The following is a 19,475-nucleotide window of genomic DNA, read 5'->3' as shown; positions in this document are numbered from 1 at the left end:
TGTTATTTTTTCATTCCTCATCCTGATTTTTTAAATACTCTTCTGATTTATAGCAGGAATAGGATAAACTTCCTTGAGTAAGCAGCTCAATACTCCCTTATAAATGAGGAGTATGTTTCTTCTTATTATTTTGTTCACTGTTCAAACTCAACAATTGTGTTCTGAGCAATCTTTCTTCTGTTTTGCTTCTAAGGCTGTGTAACATGAGCAGTCACACACATTCTTACTGAATGGTAAAATCAACAATATAGCAAGATTTATATTTTTCATCAGCTTTTCAAATTTTCATTGAAAACAGATTCACTAGCTGAGTGACAACCTTTCTCAAATATGTGATTTTAAAGCAACAAATCCCTGCAGCAGTTCATCTTTGAATTCCAATCCCAAGGAGCAAGGACATTGTTTTCCCCATAATATTTGGAATTATGGAAGAGAAAACAAACTCAGTAAAATTCAGCCCACACATAATGCCTTGACATCGAGAAGTAGCTTGAAAATTTGCTGTGAATATGCATCTGATCCACTTGCTTGGTTTTCCTGTTCATACCTTTTAAGTATTTACATATCAAAATCTCCCATTTTTAAAACTAATTATACAGAACACAAATTGGTTATTTTCATTTCCACATATATTCTTGATAGATGTGGCTAAAACTGATCACTGGGAAACCAGGCCCCTTTTCATTTGGGCCGTCTACATATTTGAGCACGTGGTAAATGCTTAGTTGTCCTAAATGAGACCACCATGTTTCATATTAGGGAGATTACCTGTCCCTTTATCTACAAAGTGTGGGGTGAGTAATGTCAATATTCCTATGCTTATATGTGCTATCTAACTGTACAAAGGTTATTCAGAGCAGGAAAGAGTCTGCTGTTTTCTTCTCTCCCCTCTTCCTCATAAACCACCAAACTGTCAATTTCAGGCTCAGATTGTTCCTCAGCTCACTCTTCCAATTCCATTCCCATATGCCCACACCTTCCTCCACCTCATCAGTTCTTACAGATGTTATGACATTGCTCACTAGGCTTCCTGGTTTGCATCAGCCCCTTCCAGTCCATTTTCCACACACCATTCATGTTGGGACACTAAGTCTACTTTTAATTTGTATAAAACCCAAGAATTATACATAGTGGAAATATTTAACCATTATTCTCAAAGGAAGTGCCTTGTCCCTCAAATGCCAACACTATTATGCTAACCATCTTTTAAGGTGGTTTTCAAATAATTTCATTATTCTTCTTTTCCCTTCGCTTCTCATATTTCCTCATAGCTTACAAGTAATCCAGCATAAGAAAGTCCAAGGTCATTGTAATAAAGGGGCAGAAACAGTGACCTTAGTTCCAGTTCCAGCTCATCCATTTATCACCTGTTGACTTTGAGGAGTCATCTCCTTTCTTGTTAGGTAAATAGCAGAGCCTTGTTTATCAAGTGGGGATGGAAATATTTATCCTGCTTATCTCTCTAGGCTGTTCTGGGAATCAAGGGTGATCACATACAATAAAATACCAAATATGCAACACGGTTATTACCTCCCCTGAAGTACTGCAACAATAAAAAATATGCTTCTTGTGTGTTAACTCTAGACTCAGACTGGGATTCTAGAAAAGGTAGCTGTGATCACACTTTTAAGTCTTGCAGCTTCCCTTTGGGACTCTGATGCTCTAAAGTGTTTTGTTTAAGCTTCCAAAGGGGGGGAAATACCAAAAGAATCATACTCTAACATATTTGGATTTCTAAGACATGCTGAATCTAAAGAGGAAAGAAAAGGAAAAGGGGTGCAAACAGTGACAAATTTTACTTGGCTAAAACTACCGTAACTGAAATAACATTTGTGGCACAAATGTTAATGCAATCTCCGAAAAACCCAGATAATTACTCCATACATTACTGGACACTTTCAGATATGAAATATATGTCTATTCTCTATCATTCTGCTGTAGGTTTTAACTGGAGAATATGGAATATGTATAACAAGATGAGTTTGTTTTGCTTCTAAAGAGAAAATACAAAATATCAACCCAAATATCATTTCATATATAAACAGCATTGTAGCCTCAATTCAAGGAAGTGTATATTTTAGACTAAAAAAAAGGATGGGGGAATATATTTGAACTCATGCATCTAAACAAACCAAAGAAAGTGTAGAAATTAAATACAGAAATAGAAGGGCAGAGTGATACGAATAAAGACCACAGCTATATTTTCTTAAAATTTGGTGAAGTGAATGTTAACCAGAGTTCACAAAGTCTAAATTTTCCTTTGAGTTGCATAGATACAATCAAGTAAATAAAGTAACTCTCAATGAAGTATAATTATTTTATTTGAAATTATTGTCACATATTAAGAAGGATCTGGAAGTTTGTTTGTTTATTCATTTAGATGTTCAAAATCAATACTTGCTGAGTGCCTTCCATACATGAGACAATACACAAGATGCAACAAGATGTGCTAGTTTGAACCTGTTGGTCATAATGGGCTAGCAACAAATGCCGAAAGAATTGCACAAATAGGTCATATAGAAACCACCCTGTTCTGCCTACAATGTACATCATCCTTTGCTCTCAACTAGCAGTCTCTGGGCCATTCTTAAGGGATCCCAAGTCAAATGCTGCTTGCTTTGTAAAGCTCTTTGGAACTGCTCCAGTTTACAACTAATCATAATCCCTGCCACTAAATCACTTTGTTCATAACTCTCCGATGCACTAATCATGGCAGTTATGTATTGCAGCTTTGTGTATAACAATCTTCCTTAGTAGCCTGTGAACATCTTGAATGGCAATGTTTTATTCATCCATCCACAAGACTTAGCATGACATACTGTAAGTGCTCAATTAGTGATTACTGAATGGAAAATTCATACATCTTTACTTGCAGGAGCAAAAGATATATCATAACTTTAAAATATTTACAAATGTTTTATGTTCACTTTTGCTCTATGCATTTCTAAAAAAATGAATTTATACCATGAATTTCTCCTTTAATGAAAATATAAAAAACTCACGTATTCATGTATAAAAGTCTTCACAATAAGGTTATATTATTTTAGTCAAATTCTTTTATTTATTCTTGTTTCTCTCTCATTAACTCAACCTATTCTCTCCTATTTTTCCTACTATACATGCTTGATTTCTATAACAGAGTTTTTAAGCCAATCAATCAGCCAAATCCGTGACAACTACTATATTTTCAAAAGTTTTAGTAGCTACTATACATACATAAAATTGTAAATAAACTGTTTCATCCATGCAGCCAGTAAGAAAACAGTATTGTCTACCATGTAGTAGACACCACGGAGGAAACACAAACTGTTTCAGGAGACAGAAGCTTGCAGCTAGAGTAGCTGATAAGATAAAGTAGTTTGATAAATGACCAAAATCAAAATTCAACCTAAATGTCATATTTCTACTTTATCTGAAATTTTGAATGAAATCTTAGTAGCTGAAAAGTGAATTAAAAGGAACTGATGAAAATGACAAAGAATTAGAGATATATTCATGTTTCCCATTCAGTTAATATAAACAGTTAAACAGCCAGCTGTCTTCTTAGATTCAAGTCAATACCATAAACATTTGTAATAGGCAAAGTAAAAACAAGTTTTCTAATTAAAAATGTAATGCCGGCATTGTACAACTGCTTTTATTATAGGAATTTGGCAAAGTTGACCAACTTTGTCTTAAAAATATTGACAAACTTTGTCCCCATAATCCCACTGTGAAATTCTCTAGACTCATCAGGTCCTTAGGGTAATTCTCTTTTTTACTTTGCTGTCCGTATTGCTGCTGCTGAGATGAGGATGAGACAAAGAGACTTTAACATTTAATAAACACGTGTTCTATGTCATGAGTCTTGCTAGACACTTAGCATTTTATTCCATTTAATCATCACAATTAATCTACCACATAGCAGACTTTTTTCAACGCTTAGAGATAGTGAGATACCTCCCTAAGGTCACATAGCTAATAAGTCACAGAGACAGAATTCAAATTCAGCTCTGTCTGACTCTAAAGCCTGTGATTAATCCACTATGCCCCATGATGTCTCACAATATTCTTGCGACTACTGACCTAGCTTGTATATGTAACTTTTTCCCTATATTATTTTTCTCTTATGACTAAACAATAGTTATTGTTTTGCTTCAAACCTCTAGGAAATACGAATTTTTTGGAGAATTGATTCAAAAATAATTCACTTATTCATTCCCTCTCATTTTTCTTTTAAACACTTCCCATTCCTGCATATCTCATACCAAAGAGAAACAACTTTAATGCTAACTGCCAGCTGCATTTATTTTTCACATTCACAGAATTTGGGTGGATGTAAAGAAGCAAATTTAAAAAGCTCCCTACTATGGACTATAGGCCCAAAGAATAAAATAAAATAAGCAAACTTAGTCCTGTAAATGATTTCATAGTTTGCACACTCTTGCATAATATCATTAAAACCTAAAACAAGGCTGTTGTGAATACTGACTGGGCTGTCCTCATGAAATAACATGGTACTTAAAGAATTCTGTAGTGATCGAGAGCACAGATTCTAAAGACATACTTTCTGATTATAAATCTGTACTGTGTATATTTGGTCTGGTTACTTAAACTTTCTGGGCAGGCCTAGATTTCCCCACATGTGAAATATCCTTAATAATAGTACCTATCACATACAGTTATGGCAAGGTTTAAATGATACATGTACTTAATTGAAGCCACATAGAACAAAGGTCAGTACATTCTGTGCTTAATGTTTTAGATTTATTAATATTCTTTTTTAATTTTTAAATGTTTATTCATTTTTGAGAGAGACAGAGAGACAGAGCATGAGCGAGGGAGGGGGAGAGAGAGGAGACACAGAATCCAAAGCAGGCTCCCGACTCTGAACTGTCAGCACAGAGCCCAACATGGGGCTCAGACCCACAAATTGCAATATCATGACCTGAGCTGAAGTCAGACGCTTAACCAACTGAGCAACCCAGGTGCCCCTACATTTATTAACATTTTTATGTAACAAAAATAAGTAGAATACTCCTACCAATTATGCATATGATAAAAAGAGCAAAATGATCACTCTTAAATGGTAAGCAGGTATAAACAACAGGGCATCTGAGAAAACATTTAAATTTTCTATTACTATTGATATAAATATCCAAGGAGTCCTCTAACTGAACGGCTTAGACATAATAGCGAGTGTGTATGTATGGGTATAAAACAAAAATCTATGTGAAATTCTTGAGAGGAATTTTTATGCTTTTAAGTTGTTGTTGTTTTTTTAAAGAATATAGTTCCCTCCAAGAATATAGACCCTAATGCAACAAAGAAGCTTCCCCTTTGTACTGACAGCAGCAGGCAAACAGTTAAGGTCCAAGGCCAGAAGTATTAGATGAAAACAAAGTGAGAGGAAGGGAAATAAGGTTCCTATCACTTCTCTTTCACTGGTCAGTTCTAATTATTTCTCAAATCTAATAGCTGCATGTTCCTCTGCTTCACACTTTAGCCTCTGATGCAACTGTGTGTTATTCCAAGATATTGAAAGAGTTCAATTTTGGCCTTTAAAATAATGTGACTGGATCTTAAGGAGAAGCCATTGCTTAACACAGGCAACTTTCAATCCTAAAAGCAAAACTCAGCCTTCCTACGAAAGCTGATTAGTCTTGACATTTTATCGACTCTCCTGAAGAGTCATTTATGGACCATGTCAAATATTAAAAACAAAATAAGATGTGGGCCTGGAGAAATTATCTTCTGACTTGACCAGACCAGAATTAACTTGCTGAGTTTTCTCAAATGTAAATATTTTCTTTGGTTAAATAAAGTTAATAGGGAAAGTTACATATTCCATGAGGCATAAAGAAAAATTACTTTCCATTCATTACCCAGAAACCTTACCTTGCAAACTAAGCCTGAAAGAGAAAGAAACTGGAATGAACGTAGTTGAATGAGAATTTTAGCTGCGATAGCTACCTGACTTGCTCCCACTTCATGTTTAATTAAATTTACATCAATAATTCCACAAATTGCTTGCATGGTCATAGAACATAAGTTATCATCTTTGATTCTAAGGTCAAATACTTACTGCTAACAACCCTTGTGCCTCAGAGGGAGGCTTGGCCCCCTGTGAAACTGTACTGCTTCATCCATGGGGGCAGACCCACTACCATAACACCCCATGGGGGATGATGCGCCACCATGGCCCCTTGGTTGCTCAGCAACAGCCCCTTATGACTGCTCCTCTGGGACTGCTAGGCAACAGCACATAGTCTCCCCCAGCTGCTCCCAGTGTACTGCTTCTCAAGAGGGCCAGGTTAACAGGAGGCCAGGGGCCCTAAGTGACTAATTACATAATCTATACACATTTCTCAGAATGCTCTCCAACCGTTGCTAAATAGAAATCAGAGCAGAGCTAGGTCCTACCTTGAAGGGTACTCTTGAATGTATCCTTAATTTAAACTCTATCCTTGGATCTTTAGAGAAGATGACAGAAAACTAATGCATCAGAGCCAGAATCTGTGGTTAAAAAAAAGTCTATTTTAAAAAGCACACACACACACACACACACACACACACACAAAGGAGGTCATTCTTTTTTCAATCAGATTTAAAATGTGACTTTCAAAGCTTTGGTATTTCAAAGGACTTTGCTATTTAGATATTGTCTTTTAACAGAACCCCCAAAAAAGGGGAAAACATAAGAACTTTATGTCTATTCCTGAAATATTTTAGCACAGAACTTTATTTAATATAGCAATATCTAGGAAAGACCTTCAATTCTTATCAAGAGTTAAACCTACATTTACATATTCAGTTTCAATGTATCGGTTTTAGAGTCAACAAATCTAAATTAGTCATATTTTTCCCTTTATATCTGACCTACCTCTTGGGACAAAGGCAACGGCTCAATCAACCAATCTAAAAACTTGCTCACACATCAGAACAAGAGTACAGCCTTGCCCCATCTTCCCCCCGTCCTCTACCTCTCTGTTGTAGAGGAAGAGGCAGGTACCTGAGAGTCATGGTCTTGCAGCCAGTATACCACAGTACAAACAAGATTCTGGTACTCCACTACTTTAAAACCATCAGTCAAGTCTGAGCTATTTAGCATACGGAAGGCACTTCTCAAGCTACTTCCCATCAAACTTCCAGCCACACCTGTTGGGTCCACTATGTGATTTAATTGTAGCTCCCTAAACACACTACACACTTTAGGCCTCTTTCCTCTTTCTAGGACACATTCCCCTTTGCCTGGCAAACTATTGGTTATCTGTCAAGATTTAGTGATAACACCACCTCCTCTGAGAAACTGTCCCTGATTTTAGAATTACTTATAACCACCTCTGAGCTGATTCATCCTGCTGTAATGGCATTAGTCACACAGTTTTACACTTATTTACCTACTCAACATTAACCCCATGTTGTTCAAGGGCTAGAACCTTATTCTGTTCAACTGGTTTCCTCAGTGCCTGGCATATTCCTAGCATTAAGGAGGTGTTTATACTATCATTTATAACAATTACAAAATAATGCTCCTAGGCAAAATTGTAAAATACATGAGGATTGGACACTTTTAACCTCTTAATTAAACAGGGATGGGTAGCAAAACGATTTACTAAAAAATAAAATAAAAACTAATCTCCTGACTTTGGGGCTGGTGTTCTCTGTAAACTATGATGAATTATTCAGTGCAAATAAGCAGATATCTCTGCCGTGATACAACCAATCCAGTATTATGGCTAAAACAACCATGTTACCTGTGCCCCTTTTGTTATAATTATAGTAATATGAAACTCAAGGGAGCTACATGGCCTGGTAACCAAATCACTAAAAGCTAGTCTGGAGCTGGTCTTAGGGAAAATAAGTTCCCATTCAGTTTAGCGACTCTTAGAAGAGCTTTTGGGGGCGCCTAGGTGGCTCAGTTGGTTAAGTGTCCAACTTCGACTCAGGTCATGATCTCACAGTTTGTGGGTTCAAGCTCTGTGTTAGGCTCTGTGCTGACACATCAGAGCCTGGAGCCTGCTTCAGATTCTGTGTCTCCCCTCTCTCTCTGCTCCTCCCCTACTTGTGTGCGCTCTCTCTCTCTCTCTCTGTCTGTCAAAAATAAATAAACAAACATTTAAAAAAGAGTTTTTGAAGAAATCTTGGTGTAAGTAAAATAGAAAAAAGAGTATAAAAGAAACTAAATAACTAAAGGCTAAAAAAGCAAGATAACAATATTTTAATTTTAAAATTTCCTAAATAATAATTTGCAAAACTTTATTTATTCAACATCTGTCTCCCTCAAAGCACTAATTTAAAAAATAGGAACATGACCAAACAAAACACAAAAGCCCACAAATGTTGCAACGAAGTGTATAATATCTCAAAGCTGCTCAACGGTACCTCACCACCTCAGGAACTCCAAACACAGGCCTCCATTTTTTAATATAACAATGCTTTTATGATTTTTTTTATAATAAGTGTGCCGATATGTTTATGCAAAAATATTACCAAATACTTTGAATTAGCAGTAATATGATTGTTTAGGTTAATCCAGGCAATACAAACTCTAATCAATGGAAATCTGAATTGTGAGCCTATCTATGTTAAACTCAGAGATTCTTTAGTCTGGCCTAGATATTAGACTAGATTAGACTAGACTAGATGCTAGTCTAGATTCGACTAGACTAGATTCTTAGTCTAGTAAGAGCTTGTGGTGAGGGTGGTTGGGAGGCTCAGTCACTTAAGTGTCCGACTTCAGCTCAGGTCATGACCTCACTGCTCGTGGGTTTGAGCCCCACTTTGGGCTCTGTGCTGACAGCTCAGAGACTGGAGCCTGATTTGGATTCTGTGTCTCCCTCTCTCTCTGACCCTCCTCCACTCACACCCTTATCTGTCTCTCAAAAATGAATAAATGTTAAAAGAAAAAAAAAAGAGCTTGTGGGTTCCATATACTGCTAAGGCTGTGTGCTCCTTCAGCTAGGAAACCTTTATGCTTGGGAAGTATTTGACTGTATGCCAGAAGGTACTCACAACCATATGAAAAGTTTTAAGTATTAAAGCAGTCTTTCTTGATAGTATATATATTAAAGAATATTTATATATTAAAACAAAAGAAACACATTATAAATTAGAATGCAAGGGCACCTGGATGACTCAGTTGTTTCGGACTACAGAACCAGTCATTTCACCCTTCGTGAGTTCAAGCCCTGCATGCTCTGTCAGTGCAGTCTGCTTTCCTGTCTCCCTCTCTCTGCCCCACCCCTACTTGCACATGTGCTCTACTCAAAATAAATAAACTTCTTAAAAAAGTTGTTAAAATAAAAAGTAGAAAGCAAAATTCATAGTTACTTGTAAGATGAATATGAAATTTCATTGAAACTTTGCACTTTTCTATGGAGCACTTGAGTTATACCCTAGATTTCTGGGAATTTTTTTGGAAAAGAGGAAGAAAATTTGACCATGCATAACAGAGTTGGGCCATCATTTCTGTGGTTCTGGATAAGACACTGCTATTAATACAACTTAAAAATATACTATTTTTGTTTGATAACCACTTCACAATGCCACTTCATATTGAATTACCATAAGCCAAAAAATTTTAAACCAATTCTATTAATAACCATTTTTTCTCTATCTGGTTTCCCACCTTTATATTTATCCACATCTAATTAATCCTGTCAAAATAATTTTTGATTCATAGAGTACTGCACTGATTATATGACTTCCTACTTAAAAACTTTCAAGAATGCAAATTAGCTACAAATTTAAGTCCAAAGTCTTCATGCCAGCATTTAGAATTCTTCACTACAGGGACGACTGGCTGTCTTAGTCAGGTAAATGTCCGACTTCAGCTCAGGTCATGCTCCCTTGGTCCTTGGGTTTGAGCCCCGAGTTGGGCTCTGTGTTGACAGCTCAGAGCCTGAAGCTTACTTCAGATTCTGTCTCTCTCTCTCCCAAACATAAATAAACATTAAAAAAATTAAAATTATTCACCACAGTTCCAATGTATCTTTCCACCCAGTCCCTAAAATTATTTATTTTATTGTTATTTTTCTTTGAGAGAGAGAGAGAATGAGGGAGGGAGGGAGGGAGAATCTTAATTTGTGCTGAGCACAGAGCCTGACACAGGGTTCTCAGGACTTGACCCCACAACCCTGGGATCATGACCTGAGCCAAAATCAAAAGTCAGACAATTAACCAACTGATCCATCCAGGCACCCCTCAATTTTTTTAAAACTCCAAATATGCAAATAATTTTATAATTAATGGTAGAAATATAGGTAGAGCCTATTTTCTTCTTCATATAATTCTGAAACTTCTTGATTTTCACTGCAATGTAAATTATCTCAGAAACACTTCAAAAGTTTTAAAGTTTAAAACTTAGTGGTATTTTACTTTTTTTCTCAAATAGTTTATTGTCAAGCTGATTTCCATATAATACCAGTGCTCATCCCAACAAGTGCCCTCCTCCATGCCCATCACCCTCCTTCCCCTCTCCCCAGCCCCTATCAGACCTCAGTTTGTTCTCAGCATTCAAGAATCTCTCATGGTTTGCCTTCCTCCCTCTCCCCAACTATTTTTCCCTTTCTCCTCCCCCATGGTCCTCCTTTAAGTTCCTCCTAATCCATCTATACATGCAAACATATGGTATCTGTCCTTCTCTGCCTGACTTATTTCGCTCAGCATAACACACTCAAGTTCCATCCATGTTGCTACACATGGCCAGATTTCATTCTTCCTCATTGCAATGTAGTATTCCATTGTATAGATAAACCACATCTTCTTGATCCATTCGTCCGTTGATGGACACTTAGGCTCTTTCCATGAATTGGCTATTGTTGAGAGTGCTGCTATGAACATTGGGGTCCATGTGCCCCTATGTATCAGCACTCCTGTATCCCTTGGGTAAATTCTTAGCAGTGCTATTGCTGGGTCATAGGGGAGTTCTATTGTTAATTTTTTGAAGAACCTCCACACTGTAGTGGTATTTTAAATGGCAAATATTACCTGCTCTGGAAATAAAATGTAGACCAACTCATTACAATGTAACAAGGGAGAGTTGACAAAAAAGATCAAAAAAGATAAGTTTGAGTAAGGATCTGTGGTTCTTCATGAAGAATTTACAATATCAGGCACATATTGTTCTTGAAAAATCTGAATTCTACATTTGAATGTTGCCAATATTTAAAGCAATGTATTTTAATGGATTGGGTCTGTTTTTCATTTGTTTTCTCATTTCTCAAATCAAAGATTACCACAGGGTGCAGCAAAATTAGAATGTACTCTTTTGATAAAATGGAAAGTTCTCTGTTTCATACCCTTAAGATCTGAAAGTTTATCTAACCAAAAACTATTTTATGGGTTACTTTACATATGAAAGAAAAATGCTAGTTTTTTAAAAATTTGCAATAGAATATAAACTATACACCATCATTACATCAATATAAAAATATAACCTTACAAATGTACAAAAATTGGAAAATAGTATTGAATATTAAAATTAACCTTAAAAAGTCTTTAAATGTTCTTAATTTTGTGATGGCTTTATGATAAAAAATGTTTGAAAGAAGTTGAGAAAGTAAACCTTTAACAATATTTTTGTAAGATAATTTGAGATGTTTTCAGATAAAACCTAAATTGCTGTTATACAAAATTTTTATTTCATTAATCCACATTTCAAGTGGATCACGTTGACATAAAACAACAAAGAACTGAACGTTTTGACTATTAAGACTAATAATAATTATTGATAAGCAATATAAAAAGTTTTCAACAAATTAGGATAAATTAAGATACTTTATTTAAAGGGTTGGTAAAAATAAACATCTATGAGTAAAAATGTTCTTTGTTTCTCCCCATTTTGCATTTAAATTGGAAAGGTTTATTTGTCCTTTCAAATCATTCAAACTAGAACCAAAAACATGGACTCCTCAGAACTGGAACAACCTATGCTGGATTTTACTTGAAGCTTAATATTTTTATTAATATAAAATTCCACAGACATCTCAAGGAGATGACCCAGATCTACCCTGTGAGGAAAATATGCTCACTTCCCCTGAAAACGTGCTCACACTTCTCCTTGAGGCAAACAAATAAAAATTACACCCTCCCTGTTGTGCACTGGTCCCATTTCTGCACTGTCAAATCCATGTGGTACAAATGAATGGAAAACCCCAAATGACCTGGTTCAAACCAAATCTAGTTCAGTGGGTATAGGACTTTGACTGTGTCAGGATACAGTGGATGCACTGCCCAAGTGAACACATTGCTTTTTTTGTAGCCATCTTAACAACTAATACTGAGAATGAGCACAGGACATGTGTCATGCTCAGCAGTGACTGTTAAGAATGTCCAGTTGAGGGGTACCTAGCTGACTCAGTCAGTGGAGCAACACCCTTGAACTCGGGGTCAGGAGTTCAAGTCCCACATTGGGTATTGAGCTTAGATTAAAACAACAACAAAAAATAAACAAATAAAAATAAAATAAATAAAATAAAATAACAACATTAAAAAACTAACAGGTGGGGGGGCGCCTGGGTGGCTCAGTCGGTTAAGCATCCGACTTCAGCTCAGGTCATGATCTCACGGTTCGTGGGTTCGGGCCCCACGTCAGGCTCTGTGCTGACAGCTCAGAGCCTGGAGCCTGTTTCGGATTCTGTGTCTCCCTCTCTCTCTGACTCTCCCCTGCTCATGCTGTCTCTCTCTCTCAAAAATAAATAAAAAACATTTAAAATATTAAAAAAACCCTAACAGGTGGCTAATTTAAGTGGATGAAAAAATGAATAAATATATTAATGAATAAATAAATGTGTTTTAAAAAGACAATGTCCAATATGAGTGAATGAGCTGAGTATTTTGAGTTAGAATGGTAAGCTGTGAATTTAGACTCCAGTCAAACCTGGCTTTTGATTTCAAAGACTTTCCATTAAATGACTTTGAAGAGATATTCTCTTCAGCTAGTTATTTAGAAAATAGAACCATAAGAACAATTCCACAGTTTGGAGAGTAAATGTTAATATTTGAAAGCACCTAGTCTGGGCCTGGTATGTTGTTCAGTAAATAATAAATTTCCATTCCCTTAACATGTATGATCATTTCTACGTGAAGAAAAAATAACTATGGTCCCTTTGAAAAATTTCAAACCTCTGTTATATATTGAAAAATAGATTAACTGTTGAAGTCCTCTCCTTTTGCCCTAATCCCATTTCCTCCTTTGGAAATCAGCTCCATGAACTATCTTTACTGTGCCTTCGGCCTCTCCTACAGTAATCACCTCTTCATGGCATCTATAGAGAGAACCAAGGCCTTTCCTTGAAACATTAACTAAAAATTAATTTGACCCTATGTCCTGACCCCCACTACCCACCCACCTTTTCCTTCCATCTTTTGGCTACAATCCTAGGATAAGCACTCAACACTGGCTGATCCCATTCCTTAACTTTCCATTTTTTACCCAATAAAATCTGGCTTCCACCTCCCAATCATAAAGCTATTACTCTGACTTTCTACTCGCCAAATAAAAAAAGTCCTTTCAGCCCTTTTTCTATGAGGTCATCTCATGACCATGACCTACTGATCACGCCACACATTTTGATGCTCTACATACCCTTGTTGCTATAACAATTCCCTTTCCACCATCTCTTTTATGGACTCTCTGGAGAATTCACTTCCTCAGCTTCCATTTTCTCCCACTTCCCTTCTCATTCTACGTGCTTGCCATAAAAGTTGCATCATTATAGTTACTTCCTGTATGCTTCCTGAGCTTGTTAAAAATGTATGTCTTCTGAGCTTGTAAAAAATAGCCTCTTGGATGTCTTCATCTCTGATTCTTCTTTTACTCATCAACTTCTCCCATACCCACCATATTAGTTTTCTAGGGCTGCTATAACAAATTGCCACAAACCAAGTGCCTTAAAACAACATAAATTTCCTCCCACACAGTTTGGGAGGCCAGCAATCCAAAATCAAGGTGTCAGTATGGTTGGTTCTTTCTTGGGGACTCAGAAAGAGAATGCATTCTATGGCTCTCTCCTAGCTTCTGGTGGTTGCTAGCAAATCTTGGAATCCCTTGCATCTGCATAACTCCAGTCTCTGCCTCCATTGTCATATGTTTGTCTTTGTCTATGTGTCTTTTTTTTCTTATAAGGATAGTAGTTGTATTGGGTTAGGGGCCCACCCTGCTCAATATTAACTAATTACAACTGCAATGACCCACTTTCTAAATAAGCTTACATACTGAAAATCCAAGAAGTACATGAATTTTGAGGAGACATTATCCAACCCAGTAAATCTGCCAAATCTGCCCTCATTCTTATATTGCCTCAAACCTCAAGCCAAGACTCTGAAAAGCACTCTTTACTCCCACCTCTCGCTAACTTCATATCTCACTTGTCAAACCCGATCATCTTCAGCTTCTAATATTTCTAGACTTCATATTCTCTTGTTCATCTTTAATTCGTCATCCCAAATCCCCAACTTACTCTTTAGCATCTCTTTCTGGGGCTACTACATGAGTCTGTCCAACCTCCCTCAAATCCAACCTTGTCAGAGTTACGAGAGTATGTATAAATACATACATACAATCATGGCATATTAGAAGTAGAGTTGCTTTTATTATTTTTTTTACTGCTTCTTTACTGCAATGCACACAATTATGAAAGCTCTCCTTCAGGGAAGTAGGAACTAAGAGGCGAGTGGTTTCTGTGGAAGCTCTGGACTTTATAACTTCTTTTGGCTTTGTGGATTCTTTATAAAGCTTTAGAATGTGGGAAATTCATCATATCTACAATCTAGCTATTTATTAGATTTCAAGGCTTCTTTGGGAAAACCAGACAAGAGGGGCTTATTTCAGTGTTTTGAAATTTAATAGTGTACATTGGTTCCAGAGACTCTACGAGAGAAGTACTTATTCTCAGCTTTAAAATAAACAAGCATAATAAACTAATATAATTACATGAGTTGTAAGCCATTCTTAGTTATATACGTGCATGTGCGTGCACGCACACACACACTGATTTTTAAAAATATTGTTTTTTTCTGAGACATATTAGCCCAGCCCATAAAGATTAGTCTAGAAATAAAAAATTTTATAGTCAATAAGTGGACGCATGCTTGGGAAGACTGCTTAACTCTTCCCTGCCTTCCATGGTTTTATTCCTGAAACTATCACACTGGACTTCAGTTTCCCCTTTATTTCATCCCAAAAATGAAAGTCTTAGAATTAACCATGGTGATTTCCATATTCCCAAGTAGATATTCTTTTTCATCAACATCGTAGATTTTAGGGCTTAGCAGGAAGTAGGGCTATGGGCAGGGAGAATTTAAGAGTTAGAAGAAAAAATTAGCTCCATTTATTTTGCCTATAATTGCTGCAAACAAGTTCAATCTTTCTTGGCTCCTAACTATGTAATCTCAAAGTGTCTCCATTTCCTTGACACTCTTTCCAGTCTGAGAAATCCTATTCTAACTGATCCAGGATTCCAGGTGAGATTACCTCTTCCTGTTCAGGAATACGGTATAACAGTATAACAAATCCAAATTATTTTATCCTTAGATGGCTCTAAACTTCTTTTGCAACTAAATACCCAACTCTTGCACACCATCACATTTTAGAAGTAGGAGTGTCTGGAGGACACAAATCCACTCTGTTTAATAAAGCCATCATTAAAAATTTAAAAAAAGGAGGGGAGGGCGCCTGGGTGGCTCAGTTGGTTAAGTATCCGACTTCGGCTCAGGTCATGATCTCATGGTTCATGGGTTCAAGCCCCGCGTCGGGCTCTGTGCTGACAGCTAGCTCAGAGCCTGGAGCCTGCTTCAGATTTGTGTCTCCCTCTCTCTCTGACCCTCCCCTGATCATGTTCGTTCTCTCTGTCTCTCTCTCAGAAATAAATAAAACATTAAAAAAATTTATAAAGCCATACCTGGGCATAAAACTGCTTTTGCCATTGAGAACTGGGATAAAGAGTATATCTCACTTCAGTGAAGAGTAGACTACTTGAGTTCTCAAAATCAGTTGTATATCCAATAGAAAAAAAGATAATAACTACTTTTGGTACATTCAGATTATTAACCTGGAGTTCTTTTTATGTAATGTTACCAACTGATAATGACTTCTAAAAAGTACATAGAGCATATCAACATAAAAATTTCTGAGACCAGTAAGATTCAGAAAAGCATTGTACTAATGGCAAGTTTTAGAATAGGAATACAGGAGCTCTAGATTTATCCTCAATATGTGGTTTTTTTTATACACATCACAAATATGCAATCATGGGCCTTAGAGATCCACGTCTAAGAATAGAATATGTTTAATTATTATTTAAAAGAATTATGTGCCATCATGGTTAAGGAAGCTTATTTTATCATAGGATTTTAGAGCTTTTATATTCAGAAAAATTGTTTTTTAATTCAATTAAAATCTTGTATCGGAGGAATGGAACACCATTGAATTTATTATCAGGCCATTAAGGTCTAAGTCTCATCAACATTTTAAAACATAATTTTCAAATTTCTTTCTTTCCATTTTCAATGGACATAGAAGGAAATTTAGTCTTGATTAAGCCTGATTTACTCTCATTAAGCATTAAAAAAAAAAGAAATTGAGGAAAGGTATGAATAGATGGAGAACAGAGGATTTTGAGGGCAATGAAAAGACTATGTATGATATTGTAATGATGAATGCCTGTCATTGCCCAAACAATGTGCATAGAATGTACAAGAGTGAATCTTAAGGTAAACGATGGACTTTAAACGATTACAAGTGTCAGTGTAGGTATAGCCATTGTAATAAATGTACCACTCCTGTGGACAATTTTAATAATGGAGGAGGCTATGCATGTCGGGGGGGGGGTGGTTCCTGGGTATATGGGAAATCTCTGTACCTTCCTTTCAATTTTACTTTGAATCTAAAACTGTTACCAAAAATATTGTATTTAAAAATATTTTATTTCTGAGAAATAATACCTTTTTTCAAAATTATTTGAGCTCTAAATTTGAGAGGAAGCAAAGTGTTTCCTATCCCAACCTTCTCTCTACATATATATATATATATGTATGTATATCAAATCATATTGATCCAGAAAGAAACATTTATTTCTCCAGAATTTTCTACATTTTGTAAATATATAACTTCTATCTAAAAATCAGTCTATAATGCTCTTTAAAAGTTAGACATAAGTTTATCATACAACTCAGCAATTCCACTGATGACTACCCATGAGAAATGAAAATATATGTACACACTAACACTTTCATGAAATAGTCCTTAGCATCCTGATTCATAATAGCCTCAAACAGGAAACAACCCAAATGTCCTTTCACTAAAAAGGAGAGGTGACATACTGATACATGCTACAACATAGATGAACCTCAAAAACATTATGCTAAGTGAAAGAAGCCATAAACAAAAGATGACATATTGTATGATTCCATTTATAAAAAATGTCCAGAAAAGGCAAATCTATAGAAACTGTAAAGAGATTAGTGATTGGGAGTGAAAACAGAGATTAACCATAAATGGACATGAGGGATCTGTTTGGGGTAGTGAAAGTGTTCTAAAAACTGAGTTCTGGTAATGTTTTCACAACTTGGTGATTTTTTTTCTTAAAAATCAATGAAAGGGATAAATTTCTAAAAATCTAAATTTCTAGTCTAAAATTGACTAAAGAGGAGAATTGTTTAACACAATGAAATGTGACACATTTTAAAATTTCTTGCATAAGGTATCCCATTAGCCTTCGATATTTTGTTGTAGAAAGATGTGGCAAAGACTAAAGTCAATTACTAAAGACCTTTTCCACCCAAAAAATCATACGTTGCTTCAAAATTAAATCACTTTATCTTCCAAAACATCTTCCTAGAAAATGAACTTTTTTGCGGTAGTATCAGCAGAGAGACATTCCAGTATGGATCGTATCAGTAGGAACCAAAAAGCTTTTCAAAATGTTGGCCTAACCAACCTCGATCCAGAATCCACCCCAGTAGTACTTTCTGTGAGCTTTATGGCCATCAGATCTCATTTTAACTACCCAAATTCTGAGCTTTCTTAATATTAAATCCCAGAAGGACTTTTTTTTTTAATGTTTAGAAACGCCGGTGTGAAGAAAGGCATCTTGTGAAGAGATAAAGTGGAGAGACAGATTTTGAATCCACATGTGCATAAAGAGAGACGCAATGCTCACAGTAATTTTTATCCAATTCTTTTTCAGTATCCAAACCGTTAATGTTTGTAGTTTTTGATTTTTTTTTTCTAAGTGGATATTTAAGTGGTCTCCCGCCCACGCAGCTCATGCTAAGCGCTTTCCAAAGGAACCGAGTTCAGTTGCGCTCCCTGGGATGAGTTCTACCAATACGGGACAGGCCGGTCTGTCTCTGCCTTACTCTGCAGGGAGCCGGCAGCGGCAGATGGGCCATCTCCCCCAGAAGATACTTTCAGGTGCTTCCCCAAGCGATTACAGCAGCAGCAAGCAGGACCCACGTCCTCCATCTCCTAAGCCCCTGCGAACATATTATACCCGGGTCCCTCCCGGGCAGAAGTCCCAGGCTCGGGGAAGCCTCAGAATCATGCGGTCTCATCAGTCCCGGATTTTGTCCAAGAATGAACGGAGACTAGTGAGGTGAGGTGAGTTGACCGAAGCCACAGAGCCTGGCGCTGGCAGAGCCGGTTAGAACTCGCGTCTCTGCTGATCCGGGGGCCGCCAGCAGCTGCCTGGGGCTCGGAACGCGCAGCCCAAGGAAAACGACGTGGCACTGTGGGCGAGAGGGGCTAAGGGCTCAACAACTCAGGACAGGAGGTCACTGAAGACCACCTTCAGGGGAGACTCGGCAAAAGGCACGTGACCAGATCTCCCTGGCTGTGCCTGTTGACCTCAGCGCCCCCTTACACCCTAACGGTACCTCAGTTTGCGTGTTAATGATGTGGTCGCTCTAGCACACCCGGCACCTGCTTTGAATTCCCCGGTGCCTGTGCAGACTGAGCGGAAAACGGGAAAGTTGCACTTCCCACGTCTTCTCTCCCTCAGTCTCCCCCGTCTCCCTCAGTCTCCCCCGACTCCCTGAATCCTTTCCCTAGTTCCTCGCACCAGCCACGCTCACCCCCGCTACCCCTCCACCCGGTACGTACCAGCCGCGCGCAGAGCTCCGCGCCGAGCCTGGGCCAGGTGTCCTCGCGCGCGGGCTCGCCCAGCCTCCCGGTGACCGAGAGCTGCGACGCGGGCTCCGGCNTGAGGCTCGAGAGGAAGAGCGACAGTGGCTCCCGGTTGGTGCCCGACGCAGGACTCTCCTGCAAGCGTGTTAACAGACGACTGCTGAGATCGTCACAGAACCACTGTCCTCCCCGCCCACCACTCTCAGTTCCCCTGGATGACTGTTCAGGTTCTGTTAAGAATTCGTTTGATGTGAGTTCAGGAATTTCGCCACTCTCCCAGTTCCCAGAAGCTACAACTTGTCGGTCCGACCCATCGTGTCCTCCTGGGGGTGTATTCTCCAAGTGTCCTTAAAGTTGCGTCTTGAAC

The 19,475-nt window shown here is 37.6% G+C and overlaps 1 protein-coding gene across 4 annotated transcripts in view; it reads right to left on the bottom strand.

Annotated features, from left to right (window-relative positions):
- Positions 1–19,186, bottom strand: part of PKIB (cAMP-dependent protein kinase inhibitor beta) — a 113,165-nt gene extending 93,979 nt beyond the window's left edge. For 3 of the 4 annotated variants that reach the window (XM_077752670.1, XM_077752677.1, XM_077752672.1), the window contains exon 1: positions 19,085–19,186. The gene's annotated coding sequence lies outside the window, so the exon portion shown is untranslated. Of the gene's footprint in view, positions 1–6,064; positions 6,138–19,084 lie in introns of those variants that run through there. The other variant, XM_077752687.1, reaches the window with a different exon arrangement.
- Positions 19,187–19,475: the final 289 nt, after the last annotated feature.

This window comes from Crocuta crocuta, unplaced genomic scaffold, assembly GCF_008692635.1.
Source record: "Crocuta crocuta isolate KB4526 unplaced genomic scaffold, BGI_CrCroc_1.0 scaffold230, whole genome shotgun sequence".
Lineage (NCBI taxonomy): Eukaryota > Metazoa > Chordata > Mammalia > Carnivora > Hyaenidae > Crocuta > Crocuta crocuta.
Note: the sequence above shows the minus strand (reverse complement) of the source record. Positions and strands in the feature narration are given on the sequence as shown.